Source organism: Dasypus novemcinctus, chromosome 12, assembly GCF_030445035.2.
Source record: "Dasypus novemcinctus isolate mDasNov1 chromosome 12, mDasNov1.1.hap2, whole genome shotgun sequence".
NCBI classification, from domain to species: Eukaryota; Metazoa; Chordata; class Mammalia; order Cingulata; family Dasypodidae; genus Dasypus; species Dasypus novemcinctus.
In genome coordinates, this window is record NC_080684.1 from 67,534,358 (window position 1) to 67,556,071 (window position 21,714).

General features: G+C 36.1%; 1 pseudogene; it reads right to left on the reverse strand.

Annotated features, from left to right (window-relative positions):
* Window positions 1-2,014: 2,014 nt before the first annotated feature.
* The window catches only part of LOC101435100 (protein FAM3C pseudogene), a 121,597-nt pseudogene continuing 101,897 nt past the window's right edge, over window positions 2,015-21,714 (reverse strand).

Genomic DNA, 21,714 nt, shown 5'->3' on the forward strand with positions numbered 1-21,714 from the left:
TCTTGTCATAGTGTGTTATATCAGTGGGTGGAGACCCATACGATGAGCAGGAAGGTATTGTACCCCCATCCTGGGGAGACCTGATGTTCTCAAACAAAGGGGAGGGTGTTTCTTGAGAGCATGGGTGGCTCCCAGTCGAGGAGGACAGACCTTTGTGTCAAGCCCTCAGCATTGCTGCAAGTATCTGTGAATCTTGTCCTTCAAGCAGGGAAGTTTGGGTGTCACTCTAGGCCCTGAGGGGAGGAGGAGAGAGGAATAGAAGAGACAGAAGAGGGGTAACTGAGAGGCAACGGAAGTGTTCTACATGATCATGCAATGATGAATACAGGCCATGGTAAATTTCACCAAATATTTGTAGAGGTGTAGACTTTAAAATGTAAACCATAATGTAAACCATAATGTAAACCATAATGTAACCACGGTTAGTAGCTATGTTTCAATATTTTTACATAAGTTGTAGCAAATGTAGCATACACATGTAAATAGCTTTTCTTTTAATTTTACAGGATCAAAGGAAGCATTTTTAATGTCAAAATATACACACTTAATGTGATTTAGCATATCAGCACCAAAAATCTGAAAAGTTTATAAAAATTGCTTGAACACATAACATGCATTTATTCATGAAATTATACTCAATTTGAAGGAAAAAAAACCTACTCCAAAGTTCATTAATATTGAAGAAATATCTGAATATCTTCTAACTTGCTTTACAACAAAATAACAAATATTACTTTAAATTTTTATACAATTCATCTAAAATTTAGACTCAAAATTTAAGTGATGCCTTCTCTTGTGAATGGCAGTTTGAGCATTAAATTTGTTTACATTCCGGTTTAAGATCCTTGATGTCCCCAAAAATAAAAATAAAATATAAAAACACATTCAATCATTTAGTGAACATTTGATGTTAACAAAAACATTTGATCGCTCTTCTATATTTCTATGTAGAATTGTGTATAATGCCATTTTTGAAAAAAATAAAATTATTTTTAATGCTACAATTCGTCTTTCAGTAATTAACACTTCTCTAAATATGCCCTTATAACTTCAGGTAAAAATATTCTCTTATGAAGTTAAATGAAGTAAATATTGAAGTAATTTCTTAGATTATAAATAAAATTATTTTGGTATTAAAGCACACACTCATTGCAATTCACTTGGTTCAATGCTGATAATAATTACATAAGGAAAATAAGTTGCTCTAAATACACTGGCACAACCACCCAGCTAGACCTAATAAGATTGAGTAGGGGTCTTGGCTTGATTTCCCAGTTCTTTTGAATTGCCACCTCCAGCCTTGCTGTGAATAGCTTTTAGAAAACCTTTTTATTCATGTTGCTAATACAAAATCCAGCAAGCGGCTGTTGTGAACACCATCTATGCTTATATATTTATTTGTACTGTTTACATGAAAAAAATATTTTGTTGTGTTTTCACATACCGATATAACTTTCCTATCAAACATTTAATTTCTAGTTTTCTTAGGATAAGGGTTAGGGTGGGGAAATACAGAAACAAGAGGCACATTAGGAGAGTCAGACTATAGAGTAATGTTACACATACAACAGCCAAATATCTTTTTAATTTAAAAGACACTATCATCAAAAGACTCCCTAAAATCCATATTCTCCCATGGTTGATTTTCACAGCAACCAGTACTTACATCCACATATATGGCATATATATAAATGATCAATATTCTTTTCATAATATGTTCTTTCAGTTATCCATTGAGTATGCTGTTAGAATTCAAGTTCTTACCATAGCAGTCTAAGTCTAAACATTTTATTATTAGGAAAATGTGCCTAAAAATCAGTAGTTTGCCCATAATGATAGCTATAAATAAAGATATCTATTTATGTTGGTAATAAATAATCATATGTCAAAAGAGATAATGCATATACACACACCGAGATGGTTTTATGCTCTTAAATATTCACATGGAGTTTCTCTGTTTCAGCTTTCCATTAATAGTCAAAGTGCACAACCTTTGATTTTCTCCACATTTTCTTTAGTCTTGTTTCTGGGGGATGCACCCCTTCATTTCTACGTCTTCAGGCCTTCCTTCATATTTATGTGCATCCTGATTGGTCATTATGTGCTGTTAAAAAGGACTTTTTGTCTTAATGCCTTTTCCACAACAGAAGACCCAAATGTCTCTGAAACAAAGATAGGTGATAGATGTACTCCCCAATTCAACAATGAGCTGCCATGTCTCATCATTGTGTTTGGTACTCATCATCCTATGTTCCCATTAAGACTATTGTAACATCTTGCATGGACTTCAGAAGGTCTAATAAATGGTGCTACATCTCCTCCCCACATATCAAAATATTTAGTTTCTAATAATTCTTCTGTTTTTCCCATTGCCAAGGCAATATTGATCCCTCTCCCAATATTATGCTTAGCACCACTCATTAAAACATTGTCTTCTAGGAAAATTTTTGGTTCCATCGCATTGCCTGCTCCACTTGCATTAGGCAAAATGCTAGAGGATAATCTGGAGACTGAATAACATAGTGAACCCAGAGGTGGATGAGGACAGTGGTTAACAGTACAAATATAAGAATGTTCTTCTAGGAACTAGAACAAATGTCCCTCACTCTTACAAGGTGGTAAGAATATAATGAGGCATGGTAAAAATACAATTAACATAACTTTTTGACTATAGTTAATAGCAATATTATAATATTCTTGCAGCCATGTCAAAAAAGGTACTATAGCAACCGAAAAAGGTGTTTCCATCCTAAAGCATTTCCTCCATCCCACATGTCTTGGTATAAATTGTTTTCCTTTCTTTAATCAAGATAGTTTGAAGTTTCATTATTTTAAATTTTTTTATTCCACAGTCACCTAGATGTGTGTTTTCCAAATTTTCAAGTTTAGTTATTCCCTGACCTAACTCTATTAGATTGTAATCATTATTTATACTTAACTCTATTAGACTGTAATCAGAGGAGATAACCAATAAAATCTTAACATCCTTAAATTTTCTTTCTGACAGCAACTTGAGAGGTTTTACCAACATATATTAATAGATAGTTATATAACATATATAGTATTTATCTGAAAAAGTTATTCTTTTTTTTCTCATTTGTTGTCTATCCCTTCTTCCTTCCCTCCTAATTAATTTTTATTTCTAGCACTCAATCTATAATAGTTCTATTTTGTTTTATTATGAAATTGATAAAGGTCATTGTTTTATAAATCTGAAAGAGGTGATTGAAGGCATCCAATGAAATTACATTTCATCCAGCTCCATGTCATGATATTATTTTGTGTATACATGTTTATGATGGCTATATCTTCTTAATAAAGACTCTCCACTGTGCTTTTATCTTCAAATTTCAATATTTCTAACATCATTATTCCTCTATTTGTACAAATTTGCTTGCATTTGCCTGTATTTCTAATAACAAACTAACATTATAAAAGTTTACTTTATCACTTTGTCTAATCATGTCATTTCTTTGGAAATAGCATTTATCTGATTTGTTTTATTTTGGATTAACCTTAAACTGAGAGACTTTGCATTAGAAAATAAGAATTCAATCTATTCACTTTTCTTATCATGTTAAGTATGAATTTTATTATATATGTCTATTTAAGTTATGCTTACCTTTACATTAATCATGTACTTTACATTTTTATTTCATTTTTCTCATTTATCATTTAATTCTTTGCATAACATTTTTTTCTTTCCTTTGTTAAGTGAGATGCTTTCCTACAATTTAAATTTAGTTGATGATGTCAGTGATATTTTCCACATTCCAGTAAGTTCTGACCTTTATAATAATTTTACATTCCCTCTCTCCTTTCTTTCAAAATCTCTGTTGAGATTTTAATAACTCTTTACTAACCATTTCTCCCCACAAACTTCAGTTTTTGCTGAAACTTTTTATGAACTTTAGATTCAGTCTATTATTAGAATATCACTTACAATACAGCTCTTCTTTGTCAAGACTCCTTGTTTGCTCCCAGACAATTCTTCATTTTCCTTTTTGAAGTAATCTTTATTGTAAACCACTGGTTCTTTTCATCTTTTTTCCCATATTTTGAGGATTCTGTTCTAATTCCTTCATTATGTGATTAAAATTATGTTTTAAATACATGCAGACTATTCAGATATAGCCTTTGTGTGGTATCTCTGAATTCTTGTACATCTGAGTCAACCTTTCTTTTCCTATGACCATAGTTTTTTTTAGTGTGATACTGGATAACTTCAGAATTTAAAAAAATTGCAATTCTTTCTTCTCAGTTATCTGTGAAAATTATTCAAAAATTTTTAAGCTTTTACGAAAGGGAAAGCTTTACCTTTACCTTGTAATTTAATCTTTAAAAAATATGAAATATAATAAGATGGCAATGATTAAAAATAGAAAATAAAGAAAGAAGAAAATCAAGATTGTGAGATTAAAAAGGAGCCAGAAATTAAGTAATGAATGATATATACATAGCACATGAAAGATCTTTCTTTATGCTCTAAATTTCTAGCATTGTCTTAGTTTGCCAGGGTGCTATGACAAATATTACACTCACTCAGCCTCTTACACTGGGTATAACTATAAAACTTAACTACAATGCATGGATCAGTTATCTGGAGACAGTGAAAAGCAAATGACAGCAAGCTGTTTGGTGAAGAAGACAGGAATTGAACATATCAGTGAACCATTGGTGAAATTTCCTTTTTTGTTCATTTGTTTATTTTTTTTCTTTTGTTATTATCTAGTCTAGACTCAAAGGCAGACTCAAACCCAAAATTACTCATAAAGATAAAGCTCCAAGAGAATTCCCATGTTCTGGTCTAAAAAGTGTGAAAATTAAACTCCTAATGTCCAGAGAGAGTATTGAGATTTCCAGTTTTCTTTTTCTTTTTCTTTTTTTTCTCTTCTCTCCCACTCCAGTCAAGAGTGATTGCTGCAGTGGTGGAGGTCATCCTGCTACAGTGACAGAAGAAATGATCAAGCAGTTGCCTAAAACTCTGAGGGAGGTACCTTTCTCTCTGACCAGAGAGAAGTTGTGTTCTGAGGAGCAGAACGTGAAGGTGCATTGCTTTTTTTTCTCTCTCCCTTTCCTCCTACTGTTTGAATCAGGATGTACACAGGGTTATAGAAAGTGAGCAGTAGGTAGCAAAAATCAAGAAGTAAATTTCCAGACAACTGAAAGAGTTGAGAAAATTACAGAGAAGAGGGGGCTAAGAGAAAAATTTGTTACTGATGTTAAAAAGATTTCCTGGAGTCACTGTCAAGCTGAGCATAGACCCTAAAATGACTCTCAAGAACTTTGAGAACTGAGCCACAAAGGAAATAACCAGTCAGGTTTCAGATTCTCCACTGAGTGACATATATGTGGTACCATTCCAGATAGCACTGCAAAAAACTTTAAAAACTGGACTGTATCAGGGAAGCGGATGTGGCTCAAGTGATAGGGCTTCTGCCTACCGTATGAGAGGACCCAGGTTTAATCCCTGGGGCCTCCTGGTAAAAAAGAATAAGAGAAATTGTGCCTGTGTGGCAAGCCAGTGCCTGCATGGTGAGCCAAGTGCCTGCATGGTAAGGCAAGTGCCCATGTGGTAAGCTGAGTGCCCATGCTAGTGTTTGCATGGTGAGCTGAGTGCTGGCATGGCAAACTGAGTGCCTGCATGAGTGCCCATGCGATGAGCCAGTGCCTGCATTGCAAGCCAAGTACCTGCACAGAGAGCCTAGTGTCCATGTGGCAAGTCAATGCCTGTGCAAGTGAGTCATGTAGCAAGATGATGATGCAACAAAAGAGAGATGAAGGGGAGAGTAAAAGTGAAGCACAGCAGAAACCAGGAACCGAGGTGGTGCAATTGACAGGGAACTTCTCTCCACATCAGAGGTCCCAGGATTGAATCCCGGTGAATCCTAGAGGAGAAAAAATGAGAAGAGAAAACAAAAAGGAGAAATAGATACAGAAGATCACACAGCAAATGGACACAGACAGCAAAACGAGTAGGGTGGGGGGTGGAGGTGGGGAGTGGGAGAGGGGAATGGGGAGAAAGAACAACTGGACTGTATGGAAACCTTCCCTCAGAAAATGTTTCAAAACAACAGCTTGAAACCAACAAAGGAGATTGCCTACATAAAACAAATAAACAAATACAAAATAAGCATTCTTATTAATATTTTAAAAAGAAGACCCTTCCCATAATATTCAAAATGTCCAGGGTGCAATCCAAAATTACTCAACATATGAGGAATCAGGAAAATCTCAAAGCAAGTAAGAAGAGAAAATCAACAGACAATAAATTCAAGATAGCACAGATATTGGAATTATAGAGAAAATATTTAAAATAGTTATTATAGTCATGCTGTAAGATACACACACATTAAAGATAGAAAATGTAAGTAATACAATATGACAAATATATAGCAAATGGAAATATTGAAACTGTAAAATATAACAAGGCAAAATTCAATATATGAGATCAATAACAGAATGAAGATAGCTGATGAAAAAAATTATGAACTTGAATATATAGTGATAGAAATTATCCAATCTGAAAAATAGAGGGAAAAATTGAAAAAAAAATTTATCTCTCAAATGAGTGGGAAAGAATTAAAATGTCTAAAATCTATGTCATAAGGATTCCATGAAGAAAGGAGAAAAATGTGGTATAGAAAAAATATTTGAAGAAATAATGACTGATTGGTGGTTCCTCAGAAAGTCAAGTATAGAATGACCACATGACCTGGCAAACCCACTTCTAACTATATAACCAAAAGAACTGAAAGCAGAGACTCAAACAGATATTGCATAACAATGTTCATAGCAGCATTATTCACAATTGCCAAAAGATGGAAACGAAGCAAATTGTCCTTCAATAGATAAATGGATAAATAATATGTGGTGTAGATTAATACGTACATTGAAATATTATTCAGCTGTGAAGAGGAATGAAGTTCTGATATATGTGACAAAGTGACAAACCATGAAGTACACCATGCTGAGGGAAATAGGACAGGCACAAAATGACAGATATTGTATAATCTAACTGATATGAACTAATTAGAATAACTAGAATAAGCAAATTCAGAAACTAGAATACCATTTACCAGTAAGCAGTTTGGGGGTAGGGAGTGGGAAATTAATTCTTAATGGGTACAGAGATTTGTTTGGGATGATGGGAAAAGTTTTGGTAATGTGCAGAGGTGATGGCAGCACAATAGCACAACATCGTGAATATAATTAACACCACTGAATTATATATCTGAATGTGGTTAAAAGGAGAAATTTTTGGTGCTATATATGTTGTTAGAATGAAAATTTTAAAAAAACAACAACAACAAAGGACAGTAAAACACAGTGACGGTGAACCCAAATGTAAATTGTGTACTATAGTTGATAGTACAATTATAAAAATATCCTTTCATCAACTGTAACAAAATCACCACACTAACATAAAATGTTAAAAATAGGGGTGTGTGGGAAGCAGATATAGCTCAAGGGATTGGTCTCCCATCTACCACATAGGAGGTGCAGGGTTTGATCCCCGGGGTCTCCTGGTGAAGACAAGCTGGCCCACACAGCATGCTGGCCTGAACAGCATGCTGAGCTTGCACAGCAAGATGATGCAATAAAAAGAGACATAGAGGAAAGACAGTAAGAGATGTAGCAGATCAGGGGGCTGAGGTGGCACAAGAGATTGAATGCTTCTCTCCCATGCTGGGAAGATCCCAGGATCGCTTCTCAGTGCTATCTAAAGAGAAGACAAGCAGACAAAGAAGAACACACAGCAAATGGACACAGAAAGCAGACAGTGAGCACAAAAACAAGGGAGAGGGTTGTAGAGAAATAAATAAATCTTTAAAAATAAATAAATAAATCTTTAAAAAAAAAACAGGGGTGGGTAAATGGGAACTCTGTAGCTTCTGCATGATCTTTCTTTAAACTGACAGTTTCTCTAATAAACATTTTTAAAAGAAATAATGGCTGAGAAGAACCCAAAGTTGGTGAAAAGCGTAAATTTACAGAGACAAGAAGCTGAGAAAATCCCAAGGAGGTAAATTCAAAAAATCCACATACAATTGCATGATACTCAAATGGAAAATTAAAGACAAGAAAAGTGCTTGAAAACAGCAAGCAAAAAATAATGCATCATATATAACTAAAGAATTATTTAAATGACTATGGATTTCTCCTCAGAAATCATGCACAGCAGAAGGAAGTGGGAAAAAATCCTATAAAGTGCTACAAAAGAAATAAAAGAAACTGACAACTCACAATTCTATTTCCAGTAAAATATACTTCAGGAATGAATATAAAATAAAGAAAATCTCAGATGAAGGAAAAAGAAGAGGCTCAATGCCAGCAAACCTGATATAAAAGGAATCACAGAGCATCAAGAATGAAGTAAGAGCCAAAATAAATGGTTAATATCTGGGTAAATAAATTTTTCTTCTTAAGTTCTTTAAAATTGTTTGGCAGTCAAAACCAAAAGTTGTAACCTTGTCTATCAGACTGGAAGTAGTAAAACTGTCTCTAGTTGTAGAAAACATGATCATATACCAAGAAAATCCAAAGTTACCTATAAAGAATCTCCGAGAACTAATAAATCATGGGCAGGATCTATCAGCTGAAAACTACAAAACGTTGAAGAAGTACATCAAATCTCATCTAAATAAATAGAGGACCTAGTGTGTTCAGGTACAATAAGGCTCTATAGAGTTAAGATGTCAGTTCTCCCCAAACTGATTTGTAGGTTCAACATAGTCTCAATCAAAATTCAAGCAGGATATTTTGTAGGTATAGGGAAGTAAGTTCTAAAATTTATATGCAAAAAAAAAGGAATTAGAATGCTAAAACAAGTTTGAAAAAGAATAAAAGTGAAGGACTCATATGACTGACTTTCATTTTTATTTTAAAGATACAATAAAGACAGAATAATTTTGGTTAAGGGATAGACACAAATGAATGGAATAGAATAGAGAGTCCAGAAATAGACCTATACAATATAGCCAATTGATTTCTAGTAAACTTTCTTTTTTAGAACAGTTTTAGGTTTACAGAAATATTTCACAAAGAAAGTACAGAGAAATTCTCATATACTTCCTCTTCTCCTCCTTCCCTGCACAGTTCCTTCTATAATTAATATTTTGCACTAGCTTGATATTTATTACAATTGATGAACCCATATCTATACATTATTATTAACTAAAGTCCATAGTTCACATTATTTTTTTTTTATTTCTCTCCCCTTCCCCCCACCCCCATTGTCTGCTTTCTGTATCCATTCGCTGTGTGTTCTCCTGTAGCCACTTGTATTCTTGTCAATGGCACTGGGAATCTGCGTCTCTTTTTGTTGGGTCATCTTGCTGTGTCAGCTCTCCGTGTGTGCAGTGCCACTCCTGGGCAGGCTGCACTTGTTTAATACAGGGTGCACTCCTTGCACGTGGGGCTCCCCTATACGGGGGTCACCCCTGCGTGGCAGGGCACTCCTTGCGTGCATCAGCATTGCATGTGAGCCAGTTCACCACACGGGTCAGGGGGCCCTGTATTTGAACCCTGGACCTCCCATGTGGTAGGCAGACGCTCTATCAGTTGAGCCAAATCTGCTTCCCCATAGTTCACACTAGGGTTCACTCTTTGTGCTGTACAGTTTTATGAGTTTTGACATATACAAAAGCCAATTCATTCCTGATAGTATTGCAAAGGCATTTTAATGGATGAAAGATAATGTTGTCAACAAGTGGGGTTAGAGCGAGTGAATATTCTATATGTAATAAAAAAGAAGTACCTCAACCTAAACCCTATACCTTATACTAAAATTATTTTTAAATGAATCATAAATCTAAATTTAAAAATGTAAAATTATTAACTTTTGGAATATAACATAAGAGAAAAATCTTTTCATGACATGGGGTTAGACGAAGTGTTCTTAGGTCAAAAAAAACCATGAAACATAAAAGACAAAAATGAAAAATCAAGCTTTTGCTCTGTGAGAGATAATGTTAAAAATGGAAAAAGTCAAGCATGTGATGGGGAAAAAAACTTGCAAATCATATCTCTGACAAAAAAACTTATATCTAGAATGCACAAAGAATATTCAAACCATAATAGTAAGAAAACAACATTCCACTTTACAAATGGTCAAGACTTGAGCAGATAATTCACCAAAGAGGAAACAAGATGACAATCAAGCCCACTGAAAAGATGCTCAACATATCTCTCCAATAGGAAATTGCAGATTAAAATCATGATGATATCCTAAGTCTCACATGTTAAAATGTTAAGATAAAAACAATGAAAAAATATAATAATAAAAATGAAAATATTAAGTGCTGACAAGGATACAGAACCACTAGAATACTCATATATTGACAGTGGGAAGGGAAAATGGTACAAGTTATCCAGAAAACTGGTACTTTTTGTAAAGTTAAATACCTATTTATTATATGAAACAGCAATTGGATATTTACCCATGTGATATGAAAGGCTTTGCTCATGTGCAAATCTGTGTATAAATTTTTGTTACAGGTCTATCTGTATTTTCTGAAACTAGAAACAACTCAAATGCCCTCCCATAGATCAATCAGTACACAAACTCTAGTAGATCTGTACAAAGGAATACTACCCAGCAATAAAAAGAACCAAGTGGTTGATAAATGCAACAACATGGTTGGTTTATAAATGCATTTACTAAATGAAAGAAGCCAGTCTCAAAGGCTCAGTACCACATGATTCAATTTATATGACATGCTGGAAAAAACAAAACTACAGGAATGGAAAATGATCAGTGGTCACCAGAGGTTAGAGAAGGGGAACATGTGACTACAGAGGAAATGACAGCACAAGAGAAGTGATTTTGGGTGTTAATTTATTTTTTAATTATTAAACTTTTCTGTACCTTATTATGGTAGTGTTTACAGAAATGTGCATATGTATAAAATTTCATAGAAATATACACCAAAGGCGGTGGACTTGGCCCAGTAGTTAGGGCATCCGTCTACCATACAGGAAGTCCACGGTTCAAAACCCGGGCCTCCTTGACCTGTGTGGAGCTGGCCCATGTACAGTGCTGATGCGTGCAAGGAGTGCTGTGCCACACAGGGGTGTCCCCCGCATGGGGGAGCCCCACGCCCAAGGAGTGCGCCCCATAAGGAGAGCCGCCCGGCACAAAAGAAAGTGCTGCCTGCCCAGGAATGGTGCCGCACACACAGAGAGCTGACACAACAAGATGACGCAACAAAAAGAGACACAGATTCCCGTGCCACTGACAACAACAGAAGCGGACAAAGAAGACGCAGCAAATAGACACAGAGAACAGACAACTGGGGTGGGGTGGGGAAGGGGAGATAAATAAATAAATAAACAAACAAACAAATAAATAAATAAATCTTTTTTTTTTTAAAAAAAGAAATATACACCAAAGAAAAAGTTGATTTTACTGTATGTTTAATTAAAAAGTAAATTTTTGGAAGTGTTAATAGGTTCTCACTTTCTCTCTCCATTTATATGATCGATGCTTACGTCTGCATTTAAGGAAAGAGTTATATAGGACATGAAAGAAACATAGTTTCTTAGTCTAAATTTTCTAATTATATATTCCCAATATGATGACTATCTTCTTGGCCATTTACAGATGCAGCAACTGGAATTGTAAATGAATAGGCTCTGGAACTGAGATTTAAGTTTAGATATTTTCTAATTATAAAAGAAAATCTGAGTCAATTATACTATCCTAAGGAAGAAATCAACCTTCAAGTTACTTACTAAGTATAGGGGCTTCCAATGAACATTTAATAAAAATTATATGATTTAAAATTAAGATGTGTTTCTTATTCAAATATAATTAACATTCTTTTATTTGTTGATGATCTACTTTTTATTGAATATCTTATAGGTATAAATATGTATGGGCAGTACCTCTGGAACATTTGTAAAATTATAAAATTAAATCTTAAGTTTAGTTTACAAGAAGTTTATATTTTCACTGTACATCCAATACAAATTTTTGTAGCAATCTAAATTCCAAAATATACTTCAAAAGTTCTTCCAACTATTATTGTCACAATGTTCATAAAAATATAATTATAGAAAACTGTGAGCTACAGTACCTGTCTAATGTAAAAAATAGTTGTGTTTTAATTCAAATCAACATCTGGTTTTGCTTTTGTCTTACCACTGAGGAAGCCAAGGTTGAATGACTAAGAAAAGATCAATCAATAGATGACAGTTGAATAAGAAATTCCCATTTGCATAAAATAATGTAGCTTCCTCATTCAAAGTAGTCAACTATAATACTATACTCAATATTTTATTGTTAATATTGCTATTCCCAAATTTGTTGCTATATTTTGTTCAAAAGATTTGCTGTCTCCAAAATTTTACTAATAATATTTGTGCTAAAATGTTTAGTAAGTAAACAGTGGGTGGTGAGATCACTTTTTTTGGTGGTGTTTGTGTTGCTATTTTATTTATTATTTACATTAAAACTGCATATTAAATCTGGTTAAGAGTTTTGCTTTGCCAAAATCATTTTAAAACTTATTGGGCATGAGTATAAACTTATTTTAGTTTAATATATCTATGGAAAAATAGAAATGAAAATAGATATATGTGTGCACATGTTAGTATATCCTACCTACCTCTCTTCTGAGACAGCTCAGAGGCAATGACACTCCAGTAGAAACAAACACTGCAAGCACCCAGACCATGGTTGATAAATACCATTCTCCAAAAAAAAAGAATCCGAGATCCTTAAAATAATGGTTAATCTAGGAATGGGCAGGAAAAGTACAAGATGGGGCTGAAATATCAGATAGTGAGAAACTCTCAAAGAAATAAAGTATCACAGCATGTCAAAAGGATGTGAGAGCCAGTTGAAAGAGCTCCAAAGGTCCAAAGATGGAGCACGTACAACAACAAAATAAGCAATGATAGCATTAGACTATAATCCAAAAAATAAAATATCTATCTATGAGGCCATATTGTTATAAATAAATGATTAAACAAATAAAATATCAGGAGAGAAGGTACATATTATCTTTACTATATAATTCCAAGTGAATCTATAGTCTATTTTCTATAAAGTATAGAAATGAAAATAAAGAAGCATCTCTAGAAAACCACAGTAATAATTGGTGCAGGCAAATTTCACTGATGATGAATGTTAAAATAAATGAGGAAAACTTATAAGAAGAAGCATAATATTTTCATAGCTCCATAATATCACCCCCCAAGTATTTATCAATTACTGTGGTGGTATTAACTTATGTCCCCAGATGCTTTAATATTTTTCTCTCCAGGAGATAGAGCTGATTCCATTCCTCTTAAGCATGGGCTAGACTTAGTGACTTCCTGCTTGGGAAGTCATGGTCATGACTAGTAGCCATCTCCCAGCCCTCACTGACACACCCCTCCTTTTCAATTGTGGGTAGATGTTTCAATATTTTTCCTTTCCGTAGCCTTGGGGATACCTTAGGTCTAATAGAATGGTCTCAACTTACTTTGAGCCCAAAACCTGGAACAAGCAACCCCAAGCACCCCCAAGGTGCATACCCTGTCCAAAGAACATGAATTTTTGTCAGTGACAAGGCCCCCTCCCCCTGGGACATATAAATACTCCATCCTCAGACAGTATTGCCTTCTATCATCACTGACAAAAAATGGGGCATGCTGAGATGCCACCCACCGATCCTGACCCAGACAGTTGGACTCCCTGTCCTCTGTTTCAGCTACTCAGACCCACACTGACTGGCTTTTCTGATAGAAAGAGGTGGCAACAGATATTTGCAGACTCCTTGGTTTTTGGATCAGGTGGTTCCCAGACACAATAGTGTTACCCTATTTCAAAGGCAACATCTGGTGTGCTATTAGGCCTTGGTGGAAACAGAAGGGATCACTGAGAGCTCAGGTCCTCCTGAGGCCAGAAATCTTTATCATGCCTTGGATCCTGAGTAATCAGTTCATTCACCCAGACAGTGCCTAACCAAAGAGCATCAACAAATGGAATTGGTACATTTAAGATTGCTCTAGACTAGGCTCCCAGAGAGTGACACACGTGCATGAGAGGGTGGCAGAGGTCCCCTTCAACAATGATCCTGTTGCAACACCAGATGAAGACTCTTCCACCCCTGCATTGGCATCCTGGAGATCCCCAAATCAAGGATTCCCCCCTGATGTTAAATTGCAGATCTCCGATGAATTGGCCAAGCTGAGTCATCCAGCTTGAATTTATTGGGCAGCAGCTGTTGTTTTCTTTGCCTCAGGCAGACTCTGTACCACTCTGGCACTGGAAAAATGTCTAATGGGCTGAACTGGGAGCAGTCCCTTAGCCCTGGAACACTTGGACAGAAGCACCCCCTTGTAACTGTTTATTGACTCCTGGGCTGTTGCCAATGGCTTAGCAGTCTGGTCAGGTTCATGGAGAGAATATGATTGGAAAATCAGCCATTACTCAGTATGGGGAAGGGACTTTAGGAAACAATTGGTAGTGTGAGAAGGCACTACTGATGTTATTCATGTTGATGTGGATGGCAAGGGCCCAAAATACAAGAATAACCTTGAAATGACCTAGCCAATAAGGAATACATTGAGCTACTTCCCTCTTCACCCCCACCTCTGATGTGGTTGGAGATTCTGTTGGGAGAGAGGCAGAGGTTAAGCTCAGCCTGGAGGATGAGAATAATGAATTTACCCCAGATGATGTCTTTGAAGTAGCTGAATTCCCTGTGGCTGTTTTTGCTGCTTAATGGCTCCACCACTGAACCGGATACAAAAGTTTTGACACCATGAAACTATGGGCTGAGGAACATGGAGTACCTCTCACATTAAAAGAGGCCCAATCTGCCATTTACCAATGTGAGAGATGTCAAGTCAATTCAAAGCAAAGCCTGAAGAGGTTATGTAGGGGCTATTCCCAGAGGGACTGCACCTGGCTATTCATGGCAAGTGAACTATCCATTAGCCCTCTCTTGCCATCCCAAGGTATGGCCCATGCTTTGTTCATGGCAGACACCTCTTCAGGCTATGGCCTTGCCTTTCCAGTTTGTTGAGCAGACATGGTACATATATAGGATATCTGGGAAAAGGGGTTCTGTCCTCCTTTCTGGCACCAAGGGCAATCATTGGCTCAGATCCACAGAATTAGTTGAATCCTCCATGTCAATCACCCCCTCACAGGTGGCCATCATTGTGGAGAACTTCTGTTACTACCTAAAAGAGGAGCTTCAGTTTCTACACCATGTCTCTTACTAGTTGAACTGTCCACTTTGCCAGGCCCTCTGGATGAAGTTTTGCAGAAGGGAACATGACTGTGACAGTTTGAGATTATTTTTTGCCAATACCAAAAAGAGAAAGATTATGTTTGTAAACTAATCTTTTCCTCTGGGTGTGTTACTCTTTGATTGTACTCAATTAAGTGAGGGGCCTCTGATAAAGTTTACTTGATAAAATCAGTTTAAGGCTTCTGATTGGGCTACATCAGTAAGATGTAACTCAAGTTGGATCTGCACCTCCTTGATGTTGGCTGATATAAATGGATACTCACTCAAGAGGGCACACAGGAAGAGAGAGACCTCTGTCATTTTTGATCCTGGGACCCTGGGAAGAGATAAGCCATTCACTGATAGTTTGCAGCTGACCTTGGAAAGAGATCCAAGACTGATATAGAAGGCCCAGAAAGAAACAAGCTCTATGTCAGGAGAGAGAGGAAGTCCTGAGAGACAAGCCTACAAGTAAGGAAGTCCAAAGGGGAAAGCTGAACTCTTGCAGAGATCATTGGCATCTTGCTTCAACATGTGGTTACTGACTTCGGTGAGAAAGCAACCTTGGGTTGGACTCTTTAGGGCCTTGTAACTGTAAGTTTTTATCCCAAATACGCTTTATCAAAGCCAACAGATTTCTTTGTGCCTTGCACCATTTTGGCAGACTTATACAATGACTCTGACATACTTCCTAGCACAAGAAGAATTTAAGGGTGTGGGAGGAACCCAGGCTTTGCTATGCATCTACACTTGTACACATCAATATGAAGATTAGCCCAAAAAGGGGGGCCAAGGACATACCACTGGGACTCTCCTTTTCAGCCACTAGCAGGGGACCATCCTGCTTTCTATTCCATTAGACCCTCTAAAAATTCTCAGGATGGTGATAAGTTAAGGCCTCTGAGTAGAGGGTTGGGATGACAGAAGCAGGCCTAGAAGTGCTTAACACACAGGGGGTTACAATCAATGGCCTGGATATGTAGGGCCTAGAACACTCATATTAGAGGTTAGTAGGTGACACCAACTTCTGGTTTGGGCCTTCCGTCTCCTTAAGAAGGGTCATGGGATACCTTCAAGGAATTCTGAGGACTCCCTCTATAAGGAATTGTTGGAAGATATGGGAAAGGCACTCAGAACAATGGGAAAGAGGTGAGGTTATAGTTTAAGACAAGGGAAAGACTGGATGGCCTTGGAGGGAAAAAATAAATTAGTGCAAATAGACTGAAAAAAAAAGTATCTTCTACAGGAAGTTGTTATGTGACCACCCTATCAGAACTGGTTACTGCTCCCCCTCCCCTTTTCTACAGATTTGACCTGGCCACAACCTTAAAGAAAACACCTTCATTCAGAGGATTCAGACCACCAAGGCAGCAGAGAACCTGACAAACTTTTGAATCTGTCATCCAACTCCTCACTGTACTTGCATATTATCAAACCCACTCATCTTGTCTATGAACAATTCATCTATTGCCATAGACTCTCTCTTAGCCTAACAAGGAGGCCTATGTGCTACTGCTAACATCTCCTGTTATATATGGGTTAATACCTCAGGGTAGGTGGACCAGGAGGTGACTAAAATCCAATGGCAAGCTTACAGGTTGGAAGCATGCAGATTCTTTCTGGGACCTCCTCACTGCTCCAAGAAGAAGATGGATGCAATAATTACTCCAGAAAGGTCTTATCACTGTGCTTGGAGTAATGATATGCATATGTGAAGTCTTCCTAAGGTTCTCAGCTGCTGGTATTCCCAAACCTTTATTGTCAATGTTGCTGAGAGCCACAGCTAGTAGGCCTAACACTTCTCTGCCTTTGAGCCCAAGGTGTGATGTGGGTTTATGCTGTAGAAGCTAATGTGGAGGCTTAGGGTAGGCTTGGTTGAGAGGCCAAGGAGTGGACTGCTGGGGAAGTCAAAGACATGCCTTGTGGCATCTCCCAGTCCTCACCTACCCCCACTTCTTTTTATTGTGTGCATATGTTTCAATATGTTCTCATTCCATAGCCCAGGGGAGACTCTAGATCTAACAGAATGGGCTGGCTTTACCTTGAACATGAAACTGGGAAGAAGCAGTTCTAACAGCTTATCAGGGTGGGAACTGTCAATGGCAGGGGCTCCTTTTCCTGGGGTACAAATACCTTGCTTAGGCAGGACAGGCATCCCTCATGTATGTACAGGATGAAGCAGGGCTTGTGGAGTCACCATCCACTCACCCTGATGGCTAGCAGTCCTGGAGAACTGGCCACGATGGGATCTCTTTCCCTACTTTTTTGCACTCCTTGTCTGTGTACTTTATAAAGCATCCACTTGCTTAAAGTTTCTGTTGTACCTGAGCCTGTGTTCCCACAACTCACCATGTAGTAATTCACTCCTTACTTGTTTCTAAGGAATAGAGGAAGAAAAAAGAAAAATAGTAACTTTGTAGTAGAGAAACCTGGAAGACTATATTTTAACCAAATTATTTAGATTAATATCACTAGAAAAAATTCATATTGATATCATGTATCACTGTGGCATGATCAAATTAGAAAAGTGCTTCACTTATTTCCCCCCCAAATCCAAAATGCCTAGGTAATCATGAGAAAACATCAAACACAATCCTTAATTGAAGAACATTCTACAAACTAACTTATCAATATTCTTTATAAGTGTAAAGGTCATAAAATATTAAAATAAAACAAAACAAAAAGCCAAAGAGTGACTGAGAAACTGTCACAGACTACAGGAGATATGATGAAGCAATGCAATTATGTATCCTGGATTGGGTCTTAGGATAGAAAAAAAGACATTTGTAAAACACAAAGAAACAAAAAACAAATAAAAAAGAGACTGCTAAATTCTAAATAGAGTTTATAATTTTGTGAAAGTTGCTAAACCAATATGAATTTTTTAGTTTTGATAAATTACCATGTCAATATCACGGGAAACTGTGTAAAGAGTATAGGGGAATTCTGCCCTTTCTTTACAGTTCTTCTGTAACTCTAAAAAAGAGATGAAGTCCAAATGTTCAATTAGCATGAAATGGCAACAGACTCATTAGCAATCAGGAAAATGCCAGGAAATACAACCACATGCACAGCAGATTGGCAGGAAAATAAAAAGGCTGGAAAAAATAATATTGGCTAAGATACGGAGCAATAAGATCTATGAAACATTCCTGATGGGAGTGTAAATAGGTACAAATCTTTGAAAAATGGTTTGGCCTTATGTAGAAAAGCTGAAGGATACTCATATTTGTGACCTTATAATTTCACCCTGAGGTGGACATTCCAGGAAGAAGCATGCACATATGCAACTGAATAAATGGCAAGACCCTCAAAAGCACACTGTAATTTATTAGCGCAAACCTCAAAACAATTTAGATGTCCATCAGTAGAATAGACAAATCAATTGCAATATAGCCAAAAAATGGTTTAATATACAATCAAATTTACTGAACTCCAACCTCATGTGAATACATAAATATATAATGAATCACAATACTGATTGAAAATTTCAAGAATCAAAAGAAATGAAATAAGATTGCATTTATAAAGAGATTTTAGGGCGAATGGATGTGGCTTAAGCAATCCAGCTCCCACCAGGTTGGGTTCCAAAATCGATGCATGGAGGAAAACACGATGAGAGACACAACAAAACAGGGAGCAGAGGTGGCTGAAGTGATTGGGTGCCTCCCTCCCACATGGGAGGTCCCAGGTTTGGTTCCCCGTGCCTCCTAACAAAAAAAGACCAGCACACAACAAACAGATGCAGCAAATGTAGGCAACGAGGGGGTGGGCAGAAATAAAATAAATAAAATAAATCTTAAAAAAAAGATTTTAAAAAGACTATATTATTTTAAAGCATTTTAGGAGCATACACATAGGTGGTAAAGCCGTGAATGAACATAAAGAAACACTCACCATAAAAGTCAATGTATTATTTATGTAGGCTAGTTTGAATCCTACAAATAAAAAAAGAAAAGTAGAAAGCTAATTATCATAAAAGTCAATACAGTGCTTACTCCTTTTGGAAGGGGTATTATCCAATAGGAACACATGAGGAACTTTGGACAGGTGACAATTTAGATAGAGGTCACCTAGGATTTTGTTTACAGCCATTTGTTATGTTGTACAGTTCTATTTTATGCATTCTTTTCTTTATGTATGTTATACTTCATATATTTAAGAAGGAAAATACATAAATGGGTATATTTGTTTTCTTTAAGAAACCCACGCTCCAAAGGAAGACTTCAGAATCTGTAATACTTCAAAAATATTTGTAAAATTAATTCAAGGAATAAAATTAAGCTAAATAAGAATTGTTAATGAAGTACTTATTAAAGGTGTAATTTTATTCCAAATTTGAAAATTAAGTACGGAATAGAGTTTATATTAATGTGGCCCACATTTTCCCTTATATTCTGTAAAGTAGAATCTTAAGTTTTTGTGAAACTAGGAATAGCGGTTTGGCTCACAATCTACTCTAAATATTCAAAATTACTGCCAACCTGAGAGACATGATATTATATATTCAGACTAAGCTGATACACTAAAAATATGAAGACCAATTACAAGGACACAATAAAACCATAAGGGAGGTAGAGGAAGAAGTAACACAATACTATACGTTTCACTTTTGCATCCTTCCCAAAAGTTTATTATTAGGCAAATCATAATTCCAGAAAGATTATACCCTTTCTGTGGCTAACTTTAACAGTCTAAGTAAACTATTTTAGCTCTTTGTGGGTTAGGTTATATAAGTGAAAAGAGGGCTAGTCACTAAACAGATTCTGCTAAATCCCTACTCAGCAATTGTAGAGGTTTTTTGAAAAAAGAAAAAAATCTCATGTAATATTTGCTTCCATTCCTGCTTGTTCAAATGTTCACTGATGATATGGTACATTCAGATCAGGAGAAATTATCCTGAACCCTTCACCTGGTGTTTTCGTGCTAGTGTTTTTTCTGTCTTTTTTACTTCTACAGTTTCCAGTTCATGGATTTTTTTCTTTCCACTGAACTTTTCTATAACCTCCTATCTTTCTTCATTGTTTATACTTTTCTGATTATGGCAGAAATGGGTATACGGATTTCGCAGTGCACAAACTTGTATCCTGATAGTTCTTTCAACACCATTTATGATACCTAAAACAAAGGATTCCTGTTCCCCACTTCTAGATTTTAATCTCACCCTGATGGATTTGCACTAAGCAATATATCTCTCTATTGGACAATTGCTTTAGTTTAAGACATAGTTTATGGGGACTACAGTTACTCCAATTTTTATTAGAAAAACTCTTCTGATACCTCTCTTTCAATACTAGGACTTTTCATATTTCCACTGCAATCTAGAGAACAACCTTCAAACACTTGAGGATTTTCTCCCTTTATAGATTCAGCTCTGGTCCATGGTTCCAGAAGCCCAAATATATATGTAGATCACCTGAAGCTGTTCTGTCATGCCTTTGGTGATAGTAACTCTAGACCATTGGGTCGCATCATATCAATTTCACCTTAAGGCCAATAGACTGATTTGCATGAAGTAGACATGCTGGTTGCTCTAATTATATATTTTAGACATAAGCCTGGTGAAGGGTCAGCCAGAAGTAGTTGAATAGAACATTTGAGTGGCTGGTCTTATAGAGTATCAGAAACAGGGCTTTTTTGAAAACCATGGACTTTTTTTCCTAACAGTCGTATAAGGAAATATTTGTTATTAACATAGATCTCTACTATATAAATTTTAGATTTTCTTATTTTAAATGTAAACTATAAGTAATATTACTCTCTAGACTATTAGTTGTTAAATGTTATTGTATCAAAAGTAGATTAAATTTGTAATATAAATAGAATAAGTAATATGTAGGGCATGAAACAAGATATTCTGCATTGCAAAATATATTTTTGATTGTTAGTTTTCAGTCACCACAAAATTCAATTTTAAATCTGAAACCAAACTTTTACACTAAAGCATAACATATAGTTTTCACAGCAATTTATTTCTATTCTCTGTTTTGTGATCTTCCCCTCAAAATAAAATTCTATATGGTATCTTGCAAGAGCTAAAATAAAGGTTCTCCAATATGTGGTAGTCTGTGGCTACTGAGGGAAATTAATAACATCTGTAATTGGAAACTTTGTTGTAACTAAATCTCAAATGAATGGCACCACAAATGCTATTTATTGACTGGGAAAATTAGTCTAAGTAAAAATGAAAATCCAAGTTTCAGACCATTTTTATTTCCGTGCCTCAAGTTAATTTCCTCCATACCACACTGCCCACTGATGACCACTGCTAGACTTTTAACTAATCACAAACATATTATTGTTCAAATGCCGTAAACATCACAAAATATAAGCAAACAAAAAAAGCCTGATGATAGCTCTGTTTTCATTCCAGACTGATAATATTTTTTTCAGGACGAAAAGAACTAACCCCGGTAGTATGCTGCTGGTACCCTTAAAACACAATATTTCAGTTTAAGTATCTTTAGCAATAATGTCCTATTTA